General features: G+C 42.2%; 1 protein-coding gene across 13 annotated transcripts in view; it reads left to right on the top strand.

Moving 5' to 3' along the window:
* The first annotated feature begins 1,363 nt into the window (after positions 1-1,363).
* Positions 1,364-27,192, top strand: part of USP9X (ubiquitin specific peptidase 9 X-linked) — a 147,363-nt gene continuing 121,534 nt past the window's right edge. For 3 of the 13 annotated variants that reach the window (XM_054470706.2, XM_054470708.2, XM_063660268.1), the window contains exon 1: positions 1,364-1,682. The gene's annotated coding sequence lies outside the window, so the exon portion shown is untranslated. Of the gene's footprint in view, positions 1,683-1,899; positions 2,706-3,778; positions 3,956-4,210; positions 4,260-27,192 lie in introns of those variants that run through there. The other 10 variants (XM_054470703.2, XM_063660267.1, XM_054470704.2 and 7 more) reach the window with 6 other exon arrangements.

Genomic DNA, 27,192 nt, shown 5'->3' on the forward strand with positions numbered 1-27,192 from the left:
GATTTCCCAAGATTTTCTATATATAAAATCATGTCATGTGAAAGTAGCGATAGTTTAATCGTTCCTTTCTTATCTGGATGCCTTTCATTTCTTTTTCAGGCTAGAACTGCAAGTACAATATTGAATAGAATTGGTGAGAGGGGACATCCTTGTTAAAGGTGCACTTTTGATAGGGTTAAAAGACCAGTGTTCAACACTTTCCAATCCTGACTTTGGGCAAATCATTTACCCTTTCTGTTTCCTTATCTAAAATCGAAGATAACAGCCTACAGTGTACACGGGTGGTCGTGTCTGCTTTTTAGAAGCCCATGAGCTAGTGGGGAAGCAAATGATTCATGGAAATAATTATAAAAACAAGGTAACATATGCTAAGAGTTATTAGGGCTATGAATGATGTATCTTAGATACCCTATTAGATAATTTTGTGGTGAAAAATTTGTAAACAATCTTGTGCTAAATAGAGAAATGGTTTAAAAATTTAAGATACCAGTAACTTGCTTTCACTGTCACCTAAATTAGTTTGGTTCCATTTTTAACAGTCTTTTATTACAAACTGATATAATCATAGCATAACTAAATTCAATCCTCTTCTCTATAAAATAGATCTCGGTTTGTAGGGTTTTACTATGATTTTGCATGCCATTTGATGTCCACAGGTTTTTTTTAAGTCAAAAGGAAATCTGTAAATTAGGAACTGTTAATTTCCTCTTCATTTGGGCATCCTAGGTAGACTGTATAGAATTGTTCCAAGCACCCCATTAATTCGAGATTAGCCTAAGTTTTTCCCATGCCTGCACTTTGGAATATAAACATGTAGAAAATAGTCCATGACACAGCGGATGGGTTCATAAGTTTCTTCCGGGTTCTAACACCGAATCGTGCTGATGATCTGGCAATGGAGGCTAATCTTGCCACATCAAGTGCGGCCTATTCGCTAAGCCGTCTGGGGCACTTTATAATTTTTTTCTTTGCTGGTCTGTTTGAAGGGCTCTTATGGCCAAAAAGGTGGTCAGTCCCGTCAGTTAGGGTGTGAGGACGCCTAAACGCTTTCAGGTAGTGATGCTGCATGATCGTGTGAAAGAGTTTCTCAGAGCACCTCCCTCGCGGGGTGGGGAAAAGGACCTCACTCCCCACGCCCCCTCCTTCCGCTGCAGGAGATAGCCACACCTTCCCCCTATCGGCGCCAAGCAGGTGGCCAGGCCCTCGGGACCTCGCGCCCCCGCAGCCAGTGGCCCGGCCAGCTCGCGCGTCACGTGACGCGGGTCAGCTGCGCCGCCGGGACCTCCAGGCACCGCGGCGGCGACCGCCCAGCGCGTGGTCTCCGGAATCTCATCTTTCCGCGCCCCTCCCCCCACGGTCCCGGAAAAGGGGGAGGCCGGTGACGTCATCATCCGGGTTCTTGTCGGCGGGGCCACGGTTCACAATGGAACAAAAACAAGCGGCCCGAGTCAAACTATGAGCGACGCGGCTGCGGCTCACGCGATTAACCCTGTCGTAGCCACACACCCCGCCAGTCCCTGCCGCCCAGCCCCTCTGGCGTGGTGTGCCAGATCTTTTCGGGCCTCCCTTCCCCAACTTCGGTCCTAGAGCCACGTCTGCCCTCGTTCCGCTCCTGAGCCGAGGGGCATGGAACAGGATTTCTGGCGGTAGCACGACCCTGAAGGGGCCAGCCGGAAGAAACGGTACTGCGCGAACAATCTTTACCGCATTGTCTTCCCCTCCCCCACCCTAGCTCTCCGGGTTCCCGGCGGCTCGCGCCCAAGCCCGGCCCCCTCAGCGGCTTGCGCTGCTTTCCCAGCCTTGACCGCCCGGGGTGGAGGGAGAGAAGAGGGGGCAGCTGAGCGGGAGGGGGCTGGGCAGGAGCAGGGGGAGGGCCGAAAGGAGGGGCCTGAGAGGGGCGGGCCGTGACGGGGGCGGAGAACTTCGGGTCTTGGGCGGCTCTGGGGCTAGTGGGAGTCTGCGCCGCCGCCGCCACCGCTACTGCCGCCGTAGCCGCTACCGCCGCCGCCACTGGCCGAGCGGTTTTTTTTTTTTTGGGTTGCCGGATCCGCCATATTGACGAGGACGGGCATCCGCGGCTGCGGACGCTAGTCTCCGCCGCCGCCGGAGCCGCAACCTCTCCGCACCCGGCCCCGTCAGGGCCTCTGTCGCGCCGAGCCCCTCCCCGCCTTACACAGCTCCCGGGCCTCGCGGGAGCCCGCCGCCGCCGCCGCCTCTCTCTCACGGGAGGCGGCCGCCTTAGCGCCCAGTGCTTGGGTCGGCGCCGGGAGCGAGGAGCGAGCTGCTTCAAAGCCACCAGGCCTGGAGCGGGGACAGAGGCGGCGACTAGAGAAAGGTGAAGCCGTCGCTGCAGGAGGAGGAGCAGGAGGAGGTGACGCAGGAGAAACGCACCGCCCGGAGCCCGTCTGAGCTCAGCGAGAGCCCCAGCCTGAGGGGAGAAGGGGGAAGAGGGCTGTCGCCGGCCAAGGAGGAGGAGGAGGCGGGCGCGGCGAGGAGCGAGTTCCGGCGCCGGTGTGCAGCGTTTTGGTTGAGACGCCCGCAGCCCCGAGCCCGGCCGCCACAGCCTTTCGATACACTTTGTTGCCGGTCACCCCCGGGCCTGGGATGCACCCAGGGTAGGTCTCGTCCCGGGACCGAGCCCCACCGTCGCCTGGTGCCTCCCGCCTCCGCGTGCCCTGGTTGTGAGAAGACGTCTGTGTCGTGCGGTGAGTGGCCAGCTGCACTGGGGCGACGCTCCTTCCCGGGGCCAACAGCTGGATGTGGGTGAGGGGAGGAGGGCGAGGGGGGTGTGCGTGTGTGCGAGCCTCTTCCCTCGGCGGCTGCCGGCCAGGCCGGGGCTTCCCCGTTCCCCCTCCTCCGGCCCGGGCTGGGCGGGCGCGCGGGGCCGTGTTGTGTGTGGAGCCGGTGTCCCGAGAGCGTGTCTGTGTGTTTTGGACTGTAAGGGAAAATGGCTGACGGCTCCGTCCCTCCCCCTCCTCCCCCTTCCCGTCCTGTCTGGGGCCGAGTAGGAGGATGGAGTCTCCGGGCGTGGCGGGCAGCCCCCCCGCCGTCCGCACCCGGGGGCCGGGTCGGTTTGGGGGTTGGCCGCCCCCCGCCCGGCGGCCGCTTTCCTACCCAGTCTGGTTCCACTTGACACCAAACGCCATTACTGAGGTGGAGTGATTTGGAGCTGGGGAGCTAGGCCTCGGCTACGCCTGGCTATCAGGCCTGACGACTTGTCCGCCTCCCCCCACCCTCCCGCGATAACCCGCAGTTTCTCCCCGGCCCTGGACTCCTGGAGTCGGAGCTGGGTTATCGGCCTCCTACACCTCCTTCGCCCCGCTTTATTTGCAGAGGGCCAAAGCCATGAAAGGGGTTTTTGAATGCAGAAATCGCTTCCAAGCTAGCTTGGACCTATTACCTTTCTATTTTTAACTGTTTCTGCAAATACTAGCATGTGCGAGTTTGGTAGTGATCAGATCTTCAGATTCTTGTGACGTGAGGCTTAGGGTTGGATAAATGGCTGATTTTTCATTCATTGTGAAATAAGTTAAAGAGTTATACAGCAGGTGTGTAGATGGCTCCTTAAATTATTTGTGTGGATTTCTGTAGCGACTAGAACTTACACGAGAATTTGCAAAATTTCTAGTAGAACCTGCTTAAATTAAGCATGTTGTTTTTTGGAAGTTCCATAGTTATAACGTTAATTGAATTTACACGGTGCAGTTTACAGGTGTATATAATTGTTTCAGATTGTCTTAATTTAAATAAGCAAGTTGTAGGTATGGGTTAAATATTCATGTTTTATTTTTCGGGGAGAGAAGTATGTGTACTGTTCTTTTACCTGGAAACCCATGAGTCCCTAAATCTACCTAACGTTTGTATACTTTCACTTTTGAGGAAGAATGATTTGGGGTGCATTGATTAGGAAACTTTCCAACAGGTACTTAACCCTCTCGGAGCTGATTACCCTTAGGTAAGGACTTCTTAACCATGACTAGCTTGGCTGGTTAGTACACTTGAACTTAAAAATAGAGACTACAAACTCTTCTTTAGATCTCGCTCGCCTTCTAATTCGCTGGGCTGCCATTTTGGTTTCAGCAAATGCCTTCAAATTCTTGAAGAGTTATGTATTAAATATAAAAAAGTGTCAACATTCGTTTTCTCAATTTTTAAACTCATGTGCTGTGTCATACATCTAACTTTAACCCTTTAAACTTTATCGTTCCAGCTTTTGGGTGGAGTGAAAGCTTGAAGTATTTGGAATTGGTGTTCCACAGGTGAACTCAAAATGTCTTTGGTATTTTACTGTTTTGTTTTCTCTAATTTAAAAATAGGACGTTTGGACTATATGAATTCTCTCTACCCCTTTTCTTGTATTTTTTTGCGTGAACATGTAACTTGTGATTCTGGTTATCAACGTTCTCATGTTTCTTTTGTTTGCTGACCTTGGTAGTTTCTGAGAATTTCTGGAGGGAGTAATAGCACCAGCCACAGTACATGTGAGAATCTTGTTACTTCAGGAAGGAACTTTGAAAGGCAGATTTTACCTTTCACCAGGTTATTGGGGTCTCTGGTGTTCCATAGTTCTCATGGTTTTTTTTTTTTTTGTTTGTTTGTTTGTTTGTTTTGTCTGGAGTGCAGGCTGGAGTGCAGTGGCACGATCTCGGCTCACTGCAACGTCCACCTCCCGGGTTCAAGGGATTCTCCTGCCTCAGCCTCCCTGGTAGCTGGGACTACAGGCGCGTGCCATCACGCCCGGCTAATTTTTTGTATTTTTAGTAGAGACGGGGTTTCACCGTGTTAGCCAGGATGGCCTCGGTCTCCTGACCTCGTGATCCGTCCGCCTCGGCCTCCCAGTTCTCATGTTTTATCTATGGGATGCTCAAGTAGGATTTACTTTAGATCTTTTTTCTTCCAGAGTCTTGTTTTTAATATCTTAAGGTATGAGATTTCTTTGCTATCTTCTCAGAGATTTTTCTTTGACATGGTGGTAATAATGCAGCTTATGGTTTTGAAATGGATGTTTGTCATGAATTTGCCAATCATCCAGTTCTTGATTAGTTGGTCACACAACAAGCGTCTTTGAGCTTATTTTTATTGAATAAGATAAATTTCTAACGTTTTAGTTTCAAAATTTTAGTATTAAAACTAATTTTTGTTTAAAACAGATATAAGAATTAGTTATTTGAAATATCTAGCAGTGTGTGTTAATGGATTAGTGTTCCTGTAAGTCTTTTGGGCAGTGAAGGTGAGGGGGGGGTTTTATCCTGAGATTGAGTTAGTTTTTATTCTGAAAGAACGTATTACTTTTTATGGTAGCCTACGTTATGTTTCCCCTCTTGTAGGTATGTTTTCTGAGTCTTGAATTGTTTTTCTTTTTTTTCAAAAAGGGGAAAAACCGGATTTTAGTTTTCATTTGATTCTTTTAGGAGCTGTGTTTTTGAAAGCCATCCTGTTTATTGCTAAGTTCTTGTATTATTTTAATATAGAGTTTAACGTTAATATTTGGGAAAGAGTTAGTGCATTGGACCTCAACCGTGACTGGACATGAGAGTCACTTGGCGGGGTTAAAAAACAACCACAACAAAAAAACTGATCCCTGGGTTCCACCCCCAGAGACTGATTAATTGGTCTGACAGGGAGCCTGGGCAAAGGTATATTTTAAAAGCATTGTGGATGATTCTTACATGCATTTGGAGTTGAAAACCACTGGGCTGTTGTTTTTATCATGTTGTTAGAACTTTCAAGTGGATAAATAAGAAAATGGATTTTTTTCTCAATTGTTTTCAGTTATTAGCATGATTATCATTTAAGCATTAATTGTCTGTCAGCACTGTTAAGCATTTTCCATTTATTGCCTTACGAGATGGGTCTGAGGTCTGTCAGGTTCAACCAGTGGTGCTTCAACTACTGTGCTATGTTGGTGAAATGACACTGATTGCTATTTTTAAAAAAGCATTTAGAGCTTTTGGTTTGTTTCTTGTACCAGAGTAAGTTAAGGTATAGTTTAGTTTTTTAAGACTATCAAGATAGTCTCCAATTTGATAAATATCTTGGTTGCCCAAGGGAGATGTTAAAAGCTATGTGGCAAATAGGTTTCTCCCCTTGCATATATCTTCCAGCGTGCTCAGGGTGATAGTTTAGTTGGTGCGTTTATGACAAAATATTACACAACATTCCTAAAAGGTGTAGAAACTATGCATTTGTCTCCTAGTAATTTATTTAAATGATCCCACAAATTACCATTTAGTATCACATGAAATTCTGTTATCTCAGTTTGAGAATTTAGAGTTTTATTTGTCTTAGTCAAAATCAGTTTGAATTTTGTGTTGTTTTGGGATTGATGTATAATTGTTTTATGGAACGAATGAAATAACGGTAACAGACATTTATTTGGACTTTCTGTCTCTTAATCCTCTTGGTCCATTGGACCAAATTCTGCATGGTGGGGGGATGGCAGCGGGGAAGCCTATAGGAAGGAGTTTAGGATCTATGAGGTTTTTTTGTGTGTGTGGTTTTTTTGTTTTTTTTTTTTTTTTTGGAGACAGATTCTCACTCTGTCACTGAGGCTGGAGTGCTCACGGTTGGCTGCAGCCTCGACCTCTCCTGGGCTCAGGTGATCCTCTCACCTTAGCCTCCTGAGTAGCCGGGACTACAGGTGCTCCCATGCCTGGCTATTTGTATTTTTTTTTTCTTTTATGGAGATGGGTTATGCCTTGTTGCCCAAGCTGGTCTTGAACTCCTGGGCTCAAGCTGTCTGCCTACCTGGGCCTCCCAAAGTGTTAGGATTCCCAGCATGAGCGACTGGGCCTGGCCCTATGAGCATTCTTAGTGTGACACGAGATTCCCCAAAGATCTTTTTGTTAAATTATAGAAAATGAGACTCTAAGGATCATGAAAAAAGTTGATGTAATAAGGAAAGAAGACTTAAAACTTCTAACACTTACTTATATTGGGCATTGAATTTATCATTTATTGTAGATTACAAAGTGATGACCATTGTAATATACTTTTAAGGAATAACTTGTGAAAAAGTATATTGTTAGGATGAGATCGCTTACCTAAAATTTATTCTTCAAACATACCCGTGCTAAATCTTGGTGTCTTCAACGTGTTTATACACACATAACCTTATATTTGGCAGCAAATGGATTTTCAATTTTATTCTCAATCACTGCCTAACAAGGATTTTCTACCACCTCTGTGTATCAATCATTTGTGGAGCTTTTTCAAAATACATATTTGCTCTATAGGTGAGTCTGATGTGTAACCAGGGTTTTTTTTTTTTTGCAGTCTCTTTTAGGGGAAGGGGAGAATTGAGACCCTTTGCATGTCGTGTGTTCCACCATTAGGCAGCAGTACTCTTGCTTGAGTTTCGTTTTGTTAGTCACACAGTCAAAAATTCCAGACTGAAACACAAAAATGTAGTGAAAAGCTCAAACACTAGAAGAGACAGGGATTCCACACTCACATGTATTATATACAGTATATGTGCACATATATATCAAATTTATTGTCACTTAGCACCTTCTTGGTGTTACGGTTCCAGCTCTACTATAAACAATATCTGTTAAGACATTTGTTTCCTTTTTAATCCGTTCAACAAATACTTCTGGGGCATCTGCTATGTGCTAGGCACTGTTCTAGAGATTACTGTTGTCTAGAAGCTAACATCAAGTGAGGTGGGCTGGACTAGCTGATCTCTAAAGTCTTTAGTGCTAATTTTCTGGCATTCTTTTATGTACCTCGTAGGAGAGATTGGATTAAGTTGTTATTTAAAAAAACTTTGTTATGGTATATGCCAATTGAATTTTTTTTGTCACTTTAAATAGAATTTCATTCTGAACTCCAGTTTTCTCCAGTGAGCCCAAATGTCAAGTATAGTAGAAATAGGTTCTTTTGGAATTCTTGGCATACTGGCTTTAGGAATAGCTGTACTTCTGATGCTGTTAATTTTTGACCAGAAATTACATACTTTGGTGTCACCCCTTACTCCTGCCATTCCTTTGCTGTATTGATGCTCTGTTATCTCTATACAGTGTGTTTTTCTATTTAATTTACTTTGTTTAGGTGTTTCGATTAATTTTGTCCTCACAATTCTATCTTTAAGGTTAGTGGCTTTCATTCTAAGTCAGTGATAATATCCTTAGCACCTAGAAAGTGCCTGGCATATAGACATTTAGTAACTGTTGGATGAATATAGTTTATCACGTTCTTGCTATTTTACTTATTTTTTGCTAAATCTTTTTACTTCTTGGAGTCACTTGTCTTACTAATCCCATTACAATGAGAAGTCCTGGAAGAGATCTCAATTCTTTCTAGTCAGACCCTTCATTTTTCGGATGAGAAAAATGGCTCAAAGAGGTGAAAGGTGAAGTAACTTGACCAAGATAGCATGCCATAGACTACCTTCTTTATGAAGCTATATCTATATGTGTCAAATCACATTAATTATTAAATTCTCTGTAGTCACTCATAAAATTAACATTAAACTGTCTCCCTGGTAATGGATAATAAGGCCAGGGATTCTGTCCTTTACCTTTGTATATTACAGAGCACCTAGAATAATACTGTTTATAATAACCATTTGATTACCTGAATGGGAAAATCTGGGGCAGTATTTAACTTGCAGTACCTCCAACCTCTTGTACAGATTTGATGCATCTTCATTTTATGGCACCCTACAGTTTATTCTTATTAATCATGTGAGCTTTGAACACCATGTTAGTCAACCATAATCAAAGGAATTGTTTTCCTTGGGATGAGTTTGAGCTGGTGATCTTGGATATTAGATCCCATCTTCTACAGAGCCTGTGAATTGGGTGGAAAGGAAAAAGGGAGTGGGGAAGCCTCCTGTTAGTATCCTTTATGTCCATTTTATTCCTGCTGACTTTGGTGGCTATTGAGAGTTATAAGTTGAGGCTGTTGGTTACATCTCTCATATCTAGTCTTTTCTGTTAACTGGTTACTTAGAACTCCTAAGTAGGGCTGCTCATTATTAACTCGGACCCCAGAGAGCATGGAAGTTATCGTATGGTATTGAACTCACTTCTACCTAACATTTTTTTCTTTCTGGTCGAGGTGTAGTGTACAAAGTTTTGGTTGCTCTGCTTGGTAACATCTCTGGAGTTCAGAGCACAGGGATCAGTAAACTTTTTCTGTAAAGGGCCACATAGTAAATACTTTGGACTTTGTGGGCTAAGAGGCAAAATTGAGGACATTGGGTAAATTTTTTATGGGTGAAATAAAAAATATAATTAAATAGTTATGTATAACTTAGGTCTAATGAGAAAAACAATTTGGTGTGTGTGTGTGGAGGGGAGGTAATACAGTATTTTGCTTTATTGGGTGAAGTTCAGTGTTCCCTGTCATCAAATTGATCGCAGACGTTCTGTGTGAAATCCATTCTTAGCTTGTGAGCTGTACAAAAACAGGAGGCTGGAATTGGTCTGTTACCATAGTTTGCCAGCCTCTAGTTAAGAGCAGTGATTTTTTTTTTAAGCGGGGAGTCTCGCTGTCACTCAGGCTGGAGTGTGGTGACGCAATCATAGCTCATTGTAGCCTGGAATTCCTGGGTTCAAGCCATCCTCGCACCTCAGCCTGCCGAATAAGTAGGACCACAGGCCTATATCACCTCATCTGGTTAATTTTTCTTAGAGAACAGGGGTTTGGTTGTGTTTCCCAGGCTGGTCTCAAACTCCTGGCCTCAAGCGATCCTCCTGTTTTGGCCTCCCAGTGTTGCTGGGATTATAGGCCTGAGCCACTGTGCTTGACCTGCTATTTGATACGCTATATGTTAACAACTCTGAACCTCCTTTCCTTAAGTCAGGTTCAAACTTCTGTACATTAGCTGATGAAAGGGATTTCTTTTTATTGCAAGGTGGTATTGCCTGAGAATAGTTTGGTTTCAGCAGCTTTGCTGTATTTGTACGGCAGTATCTTGTGTTAATGTGCAAGTTCAGATGTATTTTGCCTTTTTATAAGAATGAGCGGAAAACAAAAAAGTAAATGGCGCGATCTCGGCTCACCACAACCTCCGCCTCCTGGATTCAAGTGATTCTCCTGCCTCGGCCTCCTGAGTAGCTGGGATTACAGGCATATGCGGCACCACACCCGGCTAATTTTGTATTTTTAGTAGAGTCGGGGTTTCTCCATGTTGGTCAGGCTGGTCTTGAACTCCTGACCTCAGGTGATCCGCCTGCCTCGGCCTCCCAAAGTGCTGGGATTACAGGCGTGAGCCATGATACCTGGCCTACGTGGAGGTCTTAAATATCCTTGAGACAGAGGAAACTGGTTAGGGATATGAATCTTAAACTTTACTGGATTAGGTTGTGCTCATTGGTTAGGTTAGTTGGCTTTGTTCAAATAGTGAAATAATTAGAATGAAATAGGAATTAAGTGAGGCAAATGTATGATGAAGTTTATATTTGAAAGGTGAGGGTGTAATTAGAAATAAAATTTTCTGTACTCTGTGAATGCGAAAAAACCCCTAAAAACATGTGACTGTTGTTTTTGAAATTTTTGACTTCTCTCACATTTTCGGGAATATGAAAGGAGGATACTGGCCATGTACAGCATTTGTCCAGACTTTTGAAAATATAGAAAATCTCATTTACTCATTTAATTAGTGTGTATATTATCTGTTTACTGTGTTCTTTGTAGATACAATTAATTACCCAGGATTCTGAAGAGTTGACTTGGAGCATGCTGAGCTGAGGCAAGAGGGATTGTGGGGCCAGACTGAGTGTTGGAGGAGGAACCTACTGTAGTGACTACAGGTGTATTTCTTTTTTCTTTTTTTTTTTTTTTTTGAAATGGAGTTTCACTCTTGTTGCCCAGGCTAGAGTACAATGGCGTGATCTCGGCTCACTGCAACCTCCGCCTCCTGGGTTCAAGTGATTCTCCAGCCTCAACCTCCTGAGTAGCTGGGATTACAGGTGGGTGCCAGTATACCCGGCTAATTTTATATTTTTAGTAGAGATGGGGTTTCACCATATTGGCCAGGCTGGTCTTGAACTCCTGACCTCAGGTGATCCACCTGCCTCGTCCTCCCAGAGTGCTGGGATTACAGGTGTGAGCCACCGTGCCCGGCGTGTTTCTTGTCTGATGTCAGTGCATGTCGTTATCTGAGCCATATCAATGCCAGCTGAGGATTGCTTTGTTATCCTTGGTGCATTATGGGAAGGAGAATCATGTCAGTGATACCTTACTGTGATTGAGTTGAATTCATTGATTTAATATAGATTCAGTTAGTATGCCTTATCCATAATGTTTGGGATCAGAAGTGTTTCCGACTTTGTAATTTTTTCCCCATATTTTGGAATATTTGGAATATTACTTGCGGGCGAGTGAAAATTCAAAATCCAAAATTTGGGGCCAGGCGCGGTGGCTCACCCCTGTAATCCCAGCACTTTAGGAGGCTGAGGCGGGCAGATCACTTGAGGTCAGGAGTTTGAGACCAGCCTGGCCAACATGGTGAGACCCCGTCTCTACTAAAAATACGAAAATTAGCCAGGCATGGTGGTGTGCACCTATAATCCCAGCTACTCAGGAGGCTGAGGCTGGAGAATCCCTTGAACCTGGGAGGTGGAGGTTGCAGTGAGCCTAGATCGCGTTACTGCACTCCGTCTAGCCTGGGTGACAGAGCGAGACTCCGTATCAAAAAAAAGTTCAGATTTTGGAGCGTTTTGGATTCCAGATTTTTCAGATAAGGGATGCTCAACCTGTGCCATTTTAGGCACCAGAGGGTATATGAAGATGATTCTCTACTTTCAAGGCTCTGAAGTATGGGGAGCCAGACAATTATACAGTGCAATTACAGCTGTATTAAATGGAGGTGTGAAAAGTGTAGTAGGAGAGATGGAGAAATCATTGTCTGGCATTGGGTGAGGTCTTCAAAGATGCACTATTTTCATGGCCCTATTAATTAGAGCAGGGACTTCCGGGCAGAGGGATCAACTTGAGATCAGGCAGGGTTTTTTAACCCTATTGACAGTTTGGGCCAGATAAGTCTTTGTTGTGAGGTGCTGTCCTACTCAGCCCTGGTTTCTACCCACAAGATGCCAGTGATATAGCCCCTACCCCACTCATATGTCTTCAGACATTGCCAGTTGTGCCCTGGGGGCAAAATTGAGAACCATTATTTGAAATGGAGCAATGCAAGTGTGAAAGTATAGTGTTTTCAGAGTAAGAACTAGGAGGAGAGTGTGCAAGGAACACTAGAGATACTGGGAGGGGAGGGGTTATGGGAGGTGGGACTGAAAGGTAGTTTGAGTGAAGCTAAAATTACAAGGGGTGACCTTGAGTGCCATGTTAGGACATTTGCCTTTTACTGTTAAGGTAATGAGAGATGTACTTTCAAGTTTAAGTGAAAGGAGACATTAGATTTGTGTTTGTTTTTGAAAGACAATTCTGATGGCATTCATGGCAGATGTGTTGGAGAGTTGGGTCTCGGGGGATTGAGATGGTATTTTAACTGTTCTGAAAGATAAGAAATAATGATTAGGGAATGGAATAAAGGAAGGAGATCAGTGGGGTGCTCCCATGGTATGAGGGAGGTGCTGCTAATTTGAGTTTGGCTTTTCTGCCACAGAAAAGCTAAAAAGCAAAACACCTCTATTGTCTTCCCTTTCAACTTTTCCTGCCACCTCCAATTCCCTTTCCTCACTGAGAGCTGCTGTCTGTTGAGGTCTTGTTGAAAGGTCATTGAGAGAAAGGAATCTGGGTTACAGAATGACTACTCTCTCAATGTGGTTCCTTAAACAGTGGATTATCAAAGCACAAGTGTCATCTTCCTCCCACCCCCACCAAGGGGTTAGACTGGCATCCAGAGAGCATTAATTGTAGCCTCTCCTTGGTTTGTGTAGATGTTATTTTGCCTTAAAATACTTTGATATACAAACATAGGTGAATAATCTGATCGTTTAATTGTAATTATTTCATTGCTTCCTATTTTGGAGGTTAGCTTTACTATTTTAAGTGAGAATGTAGTCAGTGGAAGGGTACTGGACTTGGAGTCACAAGATCTGTGTTTTATTTTTTTATTTTATTGATTTTTTGAGACAGAGTCTCGCTGTGCCGCCCAGGCTGGAGTGTAGTGGTGCGATCTCAGCTCACTGCAACGTCTGCCTCCCGGGTTAAAGTGATTCTCCTGCCTCTGCCTCTCAAGTAGCTTAGGATTACAGGCACCACCACCCACGGCTAATTTTTGTATTTTTTGTAGAGATGGGATTTCACTGTGTTGGCCAGGCTGGTCTCAAACTCCTGACCTCAGTTGATCAGCCTGCCTTGGTCCCCCAAAGTGCTGGAATTACAGGCATGAGCCACCGCGCCTGGTCAAGAGCTGTGCTTTAGTTCCAGTTACCCAACTCCCTGTGTTAAATCACTTAGCTAACCTCTTGGGTCTTCATGACTCTGTAAAACCAAGATGTTGGGCAAGAGGTGAGTTAAACTACTACTTTTTTATGTTCTTAAATTTTATCTTTATTCCTAGAGATGTGGAAAAATCTATAGAGAAAAGAAATTGTCAAGTAAAGGAAAATAGAGAAGGTAAACACTTTAATGGGTTTAGAAGTTGGTTATATTCCTCCATTTACTTGTCAATCCAACAACTTGAATGTCTCCTCCCCCTTGTTTCTCCTGTGTGTGGTCTGAAGGGCTTTATTTTATTTAGAATCCTGTGGGTTAATTGTGCTTGGCCCACAGCTTGTACTGTGAATTTAGGGACCATAGACTTTGTAGCCAGGGGTATAATTTCTTTGTTGGCAGAGCAACTTAAAGTTTGGTTAAGTTTTCATCTGCAGTCTAGTGCTTTAATAACATAACTTGCTAAAAAGTGATATAGCCTGCTAGGGGAAATAGTATTTAGGGGGAAATTATTTTTTCCGAATTGAAGATGAAAATACACAGATAAATACAGTAACGGTGATTATTATCTGGCACAGATGGTTTCAGAGAAAATGTTGATACCTCATTTCTTATTTTACTGTAAGACAACTAGCAAAAGAAGCTTATTTTGTTTCTTAGGTGAGTCATTCTCAAACTTCTTGGTCTCAGGATGCTTTTATACTCTTAAATTATTGAGGATCCCAAAGAGCTTTTTTTATGTGGGGTTACAGCCATTGATTATTTACTGTATTAGAAATGAAAACAGACATTTAATAAAGTTATGTATGCTTTCAAAAGCAACAAAACCCCACTGCATGTCAATGTAGTTATTTTTATGAAAAATAACTTCCAGAACAAAAATTAGTGAGAAGAGAGGCATTGTTTTACATGTTTTACAAATCTCATATCTGGCTTAATAGAAGACAACTGGATTCTCTGCCTCCTTCTGCCTTCAATCTATTGCGATATAATACATCATATAGCCTTTGGAAGAACTCCATAGTACACTTGAGAAAGAATGACAGTGAAAGTGGCAAGTAAAGTCTTACGAAAACAATTTTGACCTCTCTGACCTCTTGAAAGGATCTCAGGGATCTTTGAGAACCAGTGTCTTGGACTGCCAAGAGAAGATGTGATGTTATCTTTTGAGTGGCTTATCTACTGTAAATTTTATTTTAACTGAGATATATAACTTACAGTAAAATGCACAAATATTAGATTGTATAGCTTGATAAATTTTTAGAAAATATATACATCTGTGTAGTCAGTCAGATCAAGATACAGAATATTTCCGCACCCTGGAAGGTTCCCTTATGCCTCTACCTCCTCCCCGTAAAACCCCAAATACCCTGACCTCTTTTATTTTTTTTTTTTCTTGAGATGGAGTCTCACTCGGTTGCCCAGGCTGGAGTGCAGTGGCGCGATCTTGGCTCACTGCAGCCTCCACCTCCTGGGTTCAAGCGATTCTCCTGCGTCAGCCTCCCAAGTAGCTGGAATTACAGGCACACACCACCACACCTGGCTAATTTTGTATTTTTAGTAGAGATGGGGTTTCGCCGTGTTGGCCAGGCTGGTCTCGAACTGCTGACCTCAAGTGATCTGTTCACCTTGGCTTCCCAAAGTGCAGGGATTACTGGCGTGAGCCACCGTGCGCAGCCTGACCTCTGTCTTTTAATGAATGTTATGCCTATTTTTGAACTTCAGATAAATGGAGTAATACACTATATACTCCTGTATCTGGCTGCTGTTGCTCAACACATGATCACTAACTGTCTTTTTCTTTATTGTTTTTTTGAGATGGAGTCTTGCTCTGTTGCCCAGGCTGGAGTGCAGTGGCGTGAGCTTGGCTCACTGCAACCTCCGCCTCCCAGGTTCAAATGATTCTCTTGTTTCAGCCTCCCGAGTAGCTGGGATTACAGGCGCCTGCCACCACACCCGGCTAATTTTTGTATTTTTAGTAGAGATGGGGTTTCGCCACATTGGCCAGGCTGGTCTCGAACTGCTGACCTCAGGTGATCCGCCTGCCTCAGCCTCCCACAGTGCTGGGATTACAGGCGTGAGCCACTGTGCCCAGCCAACTTCGTCTTTTTCATTACTGTATAGTATTGTATTAAATACATGATTTATTTATCCATTCTGTTGGATTGAGGTGGGTTTTTTTTGTTTGTTTTGAAACAGGGTCTTGCTCTATCACTCAGGCTGGAGTGCAGTGGTGTGATCACAGCTCATTGCAGCCTTGTCCTTCCAGGCTCTAGCGATTCCTCCCATCTCTGCCTCTCGAGTAGCTGGGATCACGGCCACATGCCACAATGCCCAGATAATTGTTTTTTTTTTTTTTTTTTTATAGAGATGGAGTCTCACTATGTTGCTCAGGCTGGTCTTGAGCTCCTGGGCTCCAGCAATCCTCCTGCCTCAGCCTCCCAGAGTGCTGGGATTACAGGTGTGAGCCACTGTGTCTGGCTGACATTTGAGATTGTTCACAGTGTTTTCACCAATATAAAGAATGTTGCCATGAACACTTTTGTATGTCTTTTGGTGGTCTTTTGCTGCATATCCAGGATTGGAATTGCTGGTTTATAGGATACATATGTGTTTAGCTTTAGTCAATACTGCCAAACAGATTTCCCAAGTAGTTGTACCAGTTTAAACTCCTGCTAGCAGTAGGTCGTGTTGCTCTTCCTTATCAATACTTAGTATTATTATCAGTGAGTGTTTCTAATTTTAGCCATCTTGGTGGAAGTTTAGGAATATCTGGTGGCTTAAATTTGTATTTGTGTCTAGTGTTTAGAATACTTTCACATGCTGACTAGTCATTTTACTGTTTAACTCTTGCTTACCTATAAAATTTGAAGTTTGGCTAATAACATCTTTTGTAGCTCAAAATCACTAGTTGAATGAATTTTCTGAAATGAGGCTTTTAAAAATAAACTTAATTGGCTGGTCATGGTGGCTCACGCCTGTAATCCCAGCACTTTGGGAGGCCGAGGCAGGTGGATCACGAGGTCAGGAGATCTCCTGACCAACATAGAGACCATCCTGACCAACATAGTGAAACCCTGTCGCTACTAAAAATACAAAAATTAGCTAGGCTTGGTGGCACATGCTTGTAATCCCTCTTCTGAGAAGTCTTTAATAGATACTCTCTACCCTCTTCTAATTTACTCCCTTTCCAAGCTTTTTATTAAGGAAAAATCAAACATACACAGATGTAGATAAACTTCCATTTGCCCATCAATCAGCTTCAACTCATGGCTAGTCTTTTTTACCTACCCCCTTCCATTTTGATGCAAAACCCAGACAGCATTTCATCTTACATATTTCAGTATATCCCATTCTAATTTAGATGTTTTTTCCTTGGTGCTCACATTGTGCTGCTCTATTGTAAATTATAAGTTCAATGTAGTTCTTACATATTCTCTTATTCTGCTTTGTAAACTTCTCACAGGTAACAGTCACTAACACTTAACACCTGTGTGTGAGGATCTATAAATTGCTTCAGCTGCATAAATTCTTTATATTGTTACAACAGCTCTAAAAGGTAGATATTACTGTCTGTGTTGTATATATAAGGAAACCAAGGCACAGAGGTTGAATAACTTGTCCAGCTTGTACACCTAGTTAAGTGGTAGAACAGGAATTGAAACTAAGGCAGTTTATCTTCAGTCTTTAGTGTTAACTACTGCATTACATAATGTCTGAGTAAATGAGCACTCTACTGCATGTAAGTTCCTTCAGTCGTCCTTTTTAATTAGCATTTTTTCCTTGTTAATTTTGCCTACTGTCTTGCATTTGCCAACGGCAAACAGGTATTATTTGCCCTTTCATAAAATCTAGCTAAAAGGGCCCTTAGCATGCAACTCTCTTACTTTTTATTTATTTAAAAAAAAATTTTTTTTTTGAAATGGAGCTTTGCTCTTGTCACCTGGGCTGGAGTGCAATGGCACGATCTCAGCTCACTGCAACCTCTGCCTCCTGGGTTGAAGCGATTCTCCTACCTCAGCCTCCTGAGTAGCTGGGATTACGGGTGCCCACCACCACTCCCAGCTAATTTTTGTATTTTTAGTAGAGATGGGGGTTTCACCATGTTGGCCAGGCAGGTCTCGAACTTCTGACCTCAGGTGATCCACCCGCCTCAGCCTCCCAAAGTGCTGGGATTGCAGATGTGGCCAACTCCCCTGTTTTAAAGATGATCATCCCTTGCTTTTAGCTGTTCTGCTTCTAATTTTATATGTGATATTCTATCAAAAAATTGCTGACCTCTGGTCTTTTTGTTTAATAATAGTGTCTCTATAATTATGGGGAGAAGGTACCACATACTGAATTTAAATATTTTCGTGTTTTATATACTATATTTTAAATTTTTAATGTTTTTATTTTTGCTTTAACACTGTATTTGAAAATTTCATTTGCAGTAACTCGATACAGCTTTTCACTTTAGATTTTTCTGTTTTGAGTATTAGCCCTTATGGTGTTATTTTGAGTGTTCAAATCTTTAGGATTAATTGTGCAAAGATATAAAGACTAGAGGAGCCAGCCAGGTACGGTGGCTCACACCTGTAATTTCAGCACTTTGGGAGGCCTAGGCAGGCAGATCACGAGGTCAGGAGTTCAAGAGCAGCCTGGCCAATATGGTGAAACCCAGTCTCTACCAAAAATACAAAAAAAAAAAAAAAAAAAAATTACCCGGGTGTGGTGGCACATGCCCGTAGTCCCAGCTACTTAGGAGGCTGAGGTAGGAGAATCGCTTGGACCCAGAAGGTTGGCTCACTGCAACCTCCACCTCCTGGGTTCAAACAATCCTCCTGCTTCAGCCTCCCTAGTAGCTGGGATTATAGGCGTCCCCCACCACGCCTATAGCAAAGATCACACCACTGCACTCCAGCCTGGGCGACTGAGCAAGGCTCCGTCTCAAAAAAAAAATAAATAAATAAATAATGACTTTAGAGGATACTTCTTCTCAGATCTTTCTTAATGGAATTTGTGTATGTAAAAGTATTACAGAAACAACCCAAATGTCCATTGTCCATCAAGTGATGAATACATAAATAAAATATATAATGGAATATTATCTGTCAATGAAAAGAAATGAAGTAGTGATACATGTTACAACTTGGATGAACTTTGAAAATGTTATGTTAAGTGAAAGAAACCAGTCACAAAAGACCTCATATCACATGATGCCATTTATATGAAAATAGATTAGCATGGGACTGAGGGGAGGTTGGAGGGAAGGGAGAATGCTATTAATGTTATGAAGTTTCTTTTTGGGGGTGATGAAAAAATAATCTGAGATCAATTTTGGTGATAATTGTGCAACTCTGAATATACTGAAAACCTTTGACTTGTACACTTTAAATGGATGATTTGTATGGCATGTGAATTAGATCTCAAGGGTGTTATTTAAAAAAAGTTAAATATAATTTATAATGATAATCTCATTGATCAAACATAATTTGAAATTCTTTGGTGTACTTTTTCAGATTCTTTACATTTATGACTTAACCAATCTAGTTTTGGAAGATACAGGCAGAAAGAACACCCAATGGAGGCACATAAAAAATGTTATTAGACTGGGTGCAGTGGCTCATGCCTGTAATCCCAGCACTTTGGGAGGCGGAGGTGGGCGGATCACTTGAGGTCAGGAGTTCAAGACCAGCCTGGCCAACATAGGGAAAACCTGTCTCTACTAAAAATACAAAAAATTAATTAGCTGGATGTGGTGGCACACACCTGTAATCCCAGCAACTTGAGAGGGTGAGGCACGACAATTGCTTGAGCCCAGGAGGTGGAGGTTGCAGTGAGTTGAGATCACGCCACTGGACTCAAGTCTGGGCGACAGAACGAGACTCTGTCTCAAAAAAAAAAAAAAAAAAAAAAAAAAGTTAATTATTAATACTGCCTTGTCTAAAATGTCATAAATGAAATGAGATCTTTGTTTTCAGTGTATTGGGTCAGCATTTCATGATTGGGTTAGTAACTTAGAAAAGTTAGATAATTTTGACAAAAATTGGTAAAAAGCTGTTAACAGATAACTTTGAGTTTATCTTTTTTTTTTTTTTTTTTTTTTTTTTTTGAGATGGAGTCTTGCTCTCTCACCCATCCTGGAGTGCAGTGGCACAGTCTTGGCTCACTGCAACCTCCATCTCCTGGGTTCAAACAATCTCCTTGCTTCAGCTTCCCTAGTAGCTGGAATTATAGGCGCCCGCCACCACGCCCAGCTAATTGTTGTATTTTTGTAGTAGAGACAGGGTTTCGCCATGTTGGCCAGGCTAGTCTTGAACTCCTGACCTCAGGTGATCCGCCTGCCTTGGCCTCCCAAAGTGCTGGGATTACAGGCTTGAGCCACCACGCCCGGCCTAACTTTGAGTTTATCTTAACCTGTTGTTTCAACAGAGTAGATTGATAGTTAGGCATACCCGCATTCTGTAACATTTGATGTGACTTATGTCTAATATTAAGTCAACATTGCTCACCTATTGGCTGATTTAGGGACTGGGATTTATCGGAACTTCACAGCCTTTGTAACGATTAAAAAAAGGAGTTAAAAAAGATGTTTTCTTTTTAAAATAAGTCTTTTCGTTTTGATGATATTTTTCAACATTAGTACATGCATTTTTGGATTATCCGGATGACTGCCTCATAATCAAGAACCGTTAACATCATTTCAGTACTTATGTTAGCTTAATAATGTGTTGGTGCCAAGGGCAAATGATGTCACAGGGTACTATGTGTATAGAGTAGTGTAATCATTGAAGTAGAAGTAGGAACATATGATGGTGGTATAGCCATGCAAAACTCGAACCCATGCTTTAGCATTCAGTAATACACTGCCATCTGTCACGTTATATTAATAGTTTTATTTGTATTCCATTTATAAATTTATTTTGGTTTTAGTTATAAGAGCAGTAAGCATAAGGAATTTAATCCTAATTTCATTTCTGCATTTATTTAAGCAACATTAAAATAGAAAGTGATTAAATTAGTTTTTGAAAATTGTGTTATGATAGAACCAGAATTTGCAAGCTTACTTAATATTATTGCTGGAAACCTAGCATTTGGCATTGGGTGATTGGAACTGAGACTGCAGTTTTGTATTTACTAGGTTATTTCTCTATTTATGAAATGGGAAATATATTTCTACCTAAAAGGGTCATTCATTTGTTCATTCTTTCACTCAACAGATAATTAGTAAGTTGTGTAGCACCACATAATTTTATCTCATTACTAGTTTAATTTTCCCTACTGTCAAATTTTCTTTAGAGCCAGCACAAAATCTGATAGGAATATTATGCTATGAATTGTCTTCTAGAGGGTAAGATACCACCCCCACTCCCCCTTTTTTGAGACAGATTCTTGCTCTGTCACCCAGGCTGAAGTGCAGTGGCGTGATCATGGCTCACTATAGCCTTGAACTCCCAGGCTTAAGCCATCCTCCTGTCTCAGCAACCCCAGTAGTTGGGACTACAGGTGACATGCTACCACGCTGAGCTAATTTTTGTATTTTTTGTAGAGAAGGATTTTGCCATATTGCCCAGGCTGGTGTGCTGGGCAATTCCTAGGCTCAAGTGATCTGCCCACCTCGGCCTCCCAAAGCGTTGGGATTACAGGTGTGAGCCACTTCACGCGGCCTGTACCTTTAACTTGAAATTTACTTTTTAAAAAATAGGACAAAATAATTTTAAAATGTGGTAGGATTCTGTTGTAATGCAATGGAATAACAGCTATATCAGTAAAACTGTTGAGGCTGTTCATTTATTTAAAAATCAACCTAAGCAATTGTGATATGTATACCAGGAGCAGAAAATTCTGATAATTTATAGTTGGGAGAATAATTTTCCTCTGGGCTGGTCTAGAGATTATATTTATAGGGACCCTATGAAGATTCAAAAATAAGAATTGTCAAGAGGGGATAATAATCAGCATTTCAAGAGAGGAATAACCAGAACTTGTTAAAACACCTGCTCTTTACTGGGTCCCTCCGTGTGTCTGGTACTTCACATACATTCTCCTATTAAAGCTTTTCAACAGTCTCTGGAGGTATTAGCCATCTTGAGAGAAAAAAAAAAAAAGATACCTGGAGTTAGAACATCATCTGTTGTCGGCCTGTCTGCTATGTTGCAATATATGCATTGCTGAAAACCTCATAGTCTGCAAAAATCAGGTACCAAAACCTAACAATGTGTATAGGGAAAAATGGGCTTAAGAGTAAACTGATCATTTCAAAGCTATGTTAGTTTGTAATTAGAGCACTAACAAAACAATAAAAATTCCAGTAAAATAGCACAGTTTTAAAGATCCTAAATTTCTGACAAACTACAATAAATATAGGACTTGAAAAAGGGTAGCTTGATGGAAGGGGCAGGTATAAGGGGGAGGGTTGGGGTGACTGAGTTAGGGAGACAAAGCTAAGATGCATAAATATCAGGTGGAACTGCATACATACCTCTGAGACAGAGCATGTGGCCAGACTAAGCCAAGAAGAATAATGTGGGGCTAGGGGGTGGTGGTGATGAGCATCTGGTTCAGACCTATAACCCCCAACCCCATGCTGCATTCAGCTTCTGTTACTTGTGGGTACAAAACATTAATGTATTGGGGGAAAAGTGGCAAGCACTATTCTACTTTGTGAATTTGACGACTCTAGATACCTCATAAGTGGAATCAAAATATTTGTCTTTTTGTGACTGCTTTATTTCAGTTAACATAGTGCCCTCAAGGTTCATCCATATTGTAGCATGTCAAAATTGCCTTCCTTTCTAAAGCTGGATTATTTTCCATTGTTTGTATGTATATTTTATTGACACATTCATCTGTCAAACGGATACATAGGCTTCCACATTTTGGCTATTGTGACTAATGCCGCTATGAACATGGGTGTACAAGTATTTGTTCAAGTCCCTTTCAGTTCTTTTGAGTGTATACCCAGAAGTGGAATTGCTGTATGTATCATATGTAAATTCTGTGTTTAACTTTTTGAGGAATCACCATATGTTTTCCACAGTGGCTGCACCATTTTACATTTCTTCAGCAGTGCACAAGGGTTGCAGTTTCTCCCCTTATCCTTGCTATCACTTGTGTTTTCTGCCTTTTTGATTATAGCCATCCAAGTGATATCTCATTGTGGCTTTGGTTTGCATTTCCCTGATGGCTAATAAGGTTGAGTATCTTTTCATATGCTTATTGACCATTTGTAAGTCTTACACATTCAGATCCTTTGCCCATTTTTCAATTGAGTTGTCTTTTTATTATTATTGAGTTGTATGAATTCTTTGTGTATTCTAGATACAAGTCCCTTACTGGATACATTATTTGTAAATGTTTTTCTTGTAATTTGTGGGCTGTGGGTTGTCTTTTCACTGTTTATAGTGTTCTTCGGAGCACAGAAATTTTAAAATTTTGATAAAGTCCCATTTAACTATTTCTTTCGTTGCTCCTGCTTTTGGTGTTGTATCTGTTAGAATCCATTGCCAAATCCTAGGTCATTAAGATTTACCCCCATGTTTTATTCTGAGAGTTCTATAGTTTTTTTTTTATCCTACATTTAGGTCTTTGATGCATTTCATGTTAATTCATGTTGTTACTGGGAAACATTTCTATATGTAGTAGGCTTAACAATGAATTATATACATGTTGTTTTACACAATGCATTTTAAGTCAGTTAAGAGAAAGGAGAAATATGCAGTCATACTGTTTTCTTATAATTGCATAATTGTATTTACCAGTGTTATTTCACTGAGGATGTGTCTTGTCATGCTCCTCCGGTTGTCATACTGGAAGTTGATTTCTGAATTAATTTTTTTTTTTAGACAGAGTCTTGCTCTGTCACTCAGGCTGTCTTGCTCTGTCACTCAGGCTGGAGTGCAGTGGCGCGATCTTGGCTCACTGTAACCTCCACCTCCTGGGTTCAAGCAGTTCTCCTGCTTCAACCTCCAAGTAGCTGAGATTACAGGTGCCTGCCACCACGCCCAGCTACTTTTTTGTATTTTTAGTAGAGACGGGGTTTTGCCATGTTGGCTAGGCTGGTCTCAAATTCCTGACCTCAGGTGATCCACCTGCCTTGGCCTCCCAAAGTGCTGAGATTACAGGCGTGAGCCACTGCGCCCGGCCCTGAATTCATTTTTGAAATAAATTTGGTTGATAGTTTTCTTTCTTTCTTTCTTTTTTTTTTTTTTTTTTTTGAGACAGAGTCTTGTTCTGTCGCCCAGGCTGGAGTGCAGTGGTGTGATCTCGGCTCACTGCAACCTCTGCCTCCTGGGTTCAAGAGATTCTCCTGCCTCAGCCTCCCGAGTAGCTGAGATTACAGGCACCCGCCACCATGCCTGGTTAATTTTTGTATTTTTAGTAGAGATGGGTTTCACAATGTTGGCAAGGCTGGTCTCAAACTCCTGACCTCGTGATCCACCCGCCCTGGCCTCCCAAAGTGTTGGGATTACAGGCGTGAGCCACTGCGCCTGGCCAATTTTTGTATTTTTAGTAGAGATGGGGTTTCACCATGTTGACCAGGCTGGTCTCAAACTTCTGACCTCGGGTGATCCACCTGCCTTAGCCTCCCAAAGTGCTGGGATTACAGGCATAAGCCACTGTGCTTGGCACGATAGTTTTATTTCTTTCAGTGCTTGAAGAATGCCATCCCACTGCCTTCTGGCCTTCATGTTTTCTGATGAGAAATCAGCTGTTGGTCTTACTGATGATCCTTTGTATGTGGTGATGGATGCACTTTTTGCTGCATTCAAGATTGTCTTTGTATTTGGCTTTTGACAGTTGATGATGTTTCTCAGTCTGGATCTTGCATTTATCCTGCTTGGAATTTGTTGAGCTTCTTGTGTGTGTAGATTAATGGTTTTCATTAAATTTGGAGGCAGTTTTTGATTATGATTTCTTCAAATGTCTTTTCTGTTCCCTTTTCTCCCGTTTCTGGGGCTCTCATTGTGCATATGTTGGTTTGCTTATTTTGTCACACATTTCTCTGAGGCTCTGTGCATTTTTTTCTGCTATTCAGATTGCTTAATCTAACAGTCTGTATCTTTGCTGATTCTTTGTTCTGACAGCTCATCGGCTGAATTTTTCATTTCAGTTGTTGTACTTTTCAACACCAGAATTTCCATTTGGTTCTTTTTGTTGTTAAATTCTGTTAGTCTCTGTTTGTTTAGAAATTGTCATATTTTACTTCTTTAAGCATGGCTTCCTTTAGTTCATTGAACATAAGCATAAGAACTGTTTTTGAGGTCTCTGCTACGTCTGGACCTTCTCAAAGTCAGTTTCTTTTGCCTACTTTTTTTCCTGTATGTGGGGCACACATTCTTCTGTGCATGTCTTAAATTTTTTTGTTTAAAACTGGACCTTTTATATAATAAAGCAACTTTGGATACCCTACACCTCTAGCAGCTTTGTTGTTTTTTGCTTCCTTATTTATGTAGTGACTGGCTGAACTATTTTAGTGCCTACCCCTCAGCCTGTGATGTTGCTCTTCAGAGGGTGTAGCCTTAGTCATGCCTGGGATGACGGTCATTTTAGCAAGGCTTTGTGAGTTTCTGTGATCTGTCTGTTAAACCTCTCTCTGTGTTGGTATCACATGCACATATTAGCCTCTACTAATTGCCTACTGATTGATCTGTTGTTTTAAATGACGCCTTGGGACATAAATTGCCCCACAGTCTGATCCAGTTAAATTCTCATGCTTTCCAGGGGTAAGTAATCTTCGAGGCTGTGTCTGAGGTTTGTTCTGACCCCAGGAAGGTGGTTCTTAGCTTTTATTTCCCTGGTTCTGTCTGGTAAGCTGCTAGCTGAGTAGTTTAACTTGTTGCTGTCCACCACAGGTCTTTTGATAGCTGCTTATTACCATGATCTCTCCTGTTTTCTGTTGTTTTCCAACACACCCTCAGGCAGCATATTACCATATTGTTTCAAATAGTTCACTTTAAGACAACTTCAGAACTCTGTTCTTATGGCCTGCCTTTCCCCCTGGGCAAAATCTTTACACCACTGCTTCAGAACTGGGTTGGACTGTGGCTCACTTCTCAGAGTGACACCTCTGCTTCTTGAGCAGGGTGATTGGCTTTGCCTGCCATGGAATCTTGACTCTGAGTGAGGTGGGGTGGGGGCCATTAGGACCACGCTTTTCTTGACTTGGTGCACCTGGGGTTAAGAGCGTCTGCCTCACAAGTGGGGCCTAGCTGGAAAAAAGAGCTCCAGAATTCTTAGCCACTCTTGGTGCAATAGAGCCTCTGCAACTCAAAGTTGGGGATGATGAGAAGTGCTGCCTGCCTTTCCCTCCTGGGGTGATACCATCAACTGGGAGCTGGGTCGGGGGAGGTGTGTTCTTGGCCGTTCTCACCTGGAGTGGAGCTACTGTCCTGCTGAGCTGGCTCAAATGCCGCAGACTGTCCTTACTGAGATATGGTAGATTTTCTTAAATAAATTATTTTTTCATTTGCTATATGCCCTTAGGACAATTTCCAGAGGCTTTTAGTGTTTTTTTTGTTTTTTAAAAAAATAATTTTCACCAGTTAACGATTGTTTCACTGGGGAGAGCATTTACGGAGCCTTTGATGGCACCATTCCAAAAGTTATTTTTAATGTAAAATTACTCAAATTGCCTACAGCCACTTAAAAATTTGTGTTTGAGAATGCTTTGGAAAAGATGCTGAAGTTTATATGTATGTAAAAGCTTCATTACCTTAATTGTGTACGTATAACTTGACAGATGCTCGATATGGAGGAGGTTTGAATAAGGGTGTTTGGCCAATTACTGAGCATTTCTAAAAGAATAAATTTCTGCTGCCACAAAGAATTTTGAATGCAGGATGCAGTTCTGTTGCAGTGACTTGTAGGAAGTTATTCATAGGAAGTAGCCATGGATGTACACAGTAATTTAGTGACGAAAATCAGGAGTCTGTAAGGGTGTGTATGTGTGTGTAAATAGTGTTGGAAATAAAATACGAGCATTTAGCTCAAGTAACATATTTGAATTTAACAAAGATTAATTGGACATCTTTATTTGCATTAACCTGAATTATTGATTGGATTTAAAGCTGTCTAGAAGTAGCATCACACTGGGGATGGGGAGGGCAGGAAACCTGTGCTTAATACAGTTATCTTGACTGGCTTTGTGTATAATTTATCATAATGTGTGATAAGAATGATAAAGTCTGTGCAAATGATAATGGCAGTGCCGGTGGAACTAGGAAAAGAAAAGCTTTTTACCTTTGAGCAAAGGCCACATTTTAAAATAACTTAGGGATGTTTAGGTGTATAGCTGTGGGCTCAACTATTAAAAATAACTTACTGTATTTCAGACTCCTTAACATGAACCTCCCCATTTAATACACTCTCTGTGTCAGAGGGAGAGATCCCCAGACTTCTCAGCCACTCCTGTCTGTTTGAGAAGCATTCTCAAACACCCCCCCCCCCCCCCCCCCCCGAGAAGGGGCCTCATTTCGTTGCCCAGGCTGGCCTCAAACTCCTGGGCTCAAGTGATCCTCCTGTCTCAGCCTCCGGAGTAGCTGGGGCTATAGGTGTGCACCACCACACCCAGCTAATTTTTATAACATGATTTTTTATTCCATATATCTGAGGAATACAGCTAATTGTGTCTTAGTTCCTTGATGTGTACTATAACAGTGACAAAGATACTTAACATGCAGAAATCGTGAATTAAGTGAAAAATCCAATTTTGTGAAACATGTTTCTGCATCAAAAACTAAACAATTTGTCTTGGGAGTGGGGTTATGGTGAGATTAATGGTAGTTTTCCCCTCCCTTTTCTGGCATTATTGAAGTATGGTGTGATAGTTAAAACTGTAGGACACTGGCACTTGTATTGTCT

The sequence above is a fragment of the Pongo pygmaeus genome, chromosome X (genome assembly GCF_028885625.2).
Source record: "Pongo pygmaeus isolate AG05252 chromosome X, NHGRI_mPonPyg2-v2.0_pri, whole genome shotgun sequence".
Classification (NCBI taxonomy): Eukaryota; Metazoa; Chordata; class Mammalia; order Primates; family Hominidae; genus Pongo; species Pongo pygmaeus.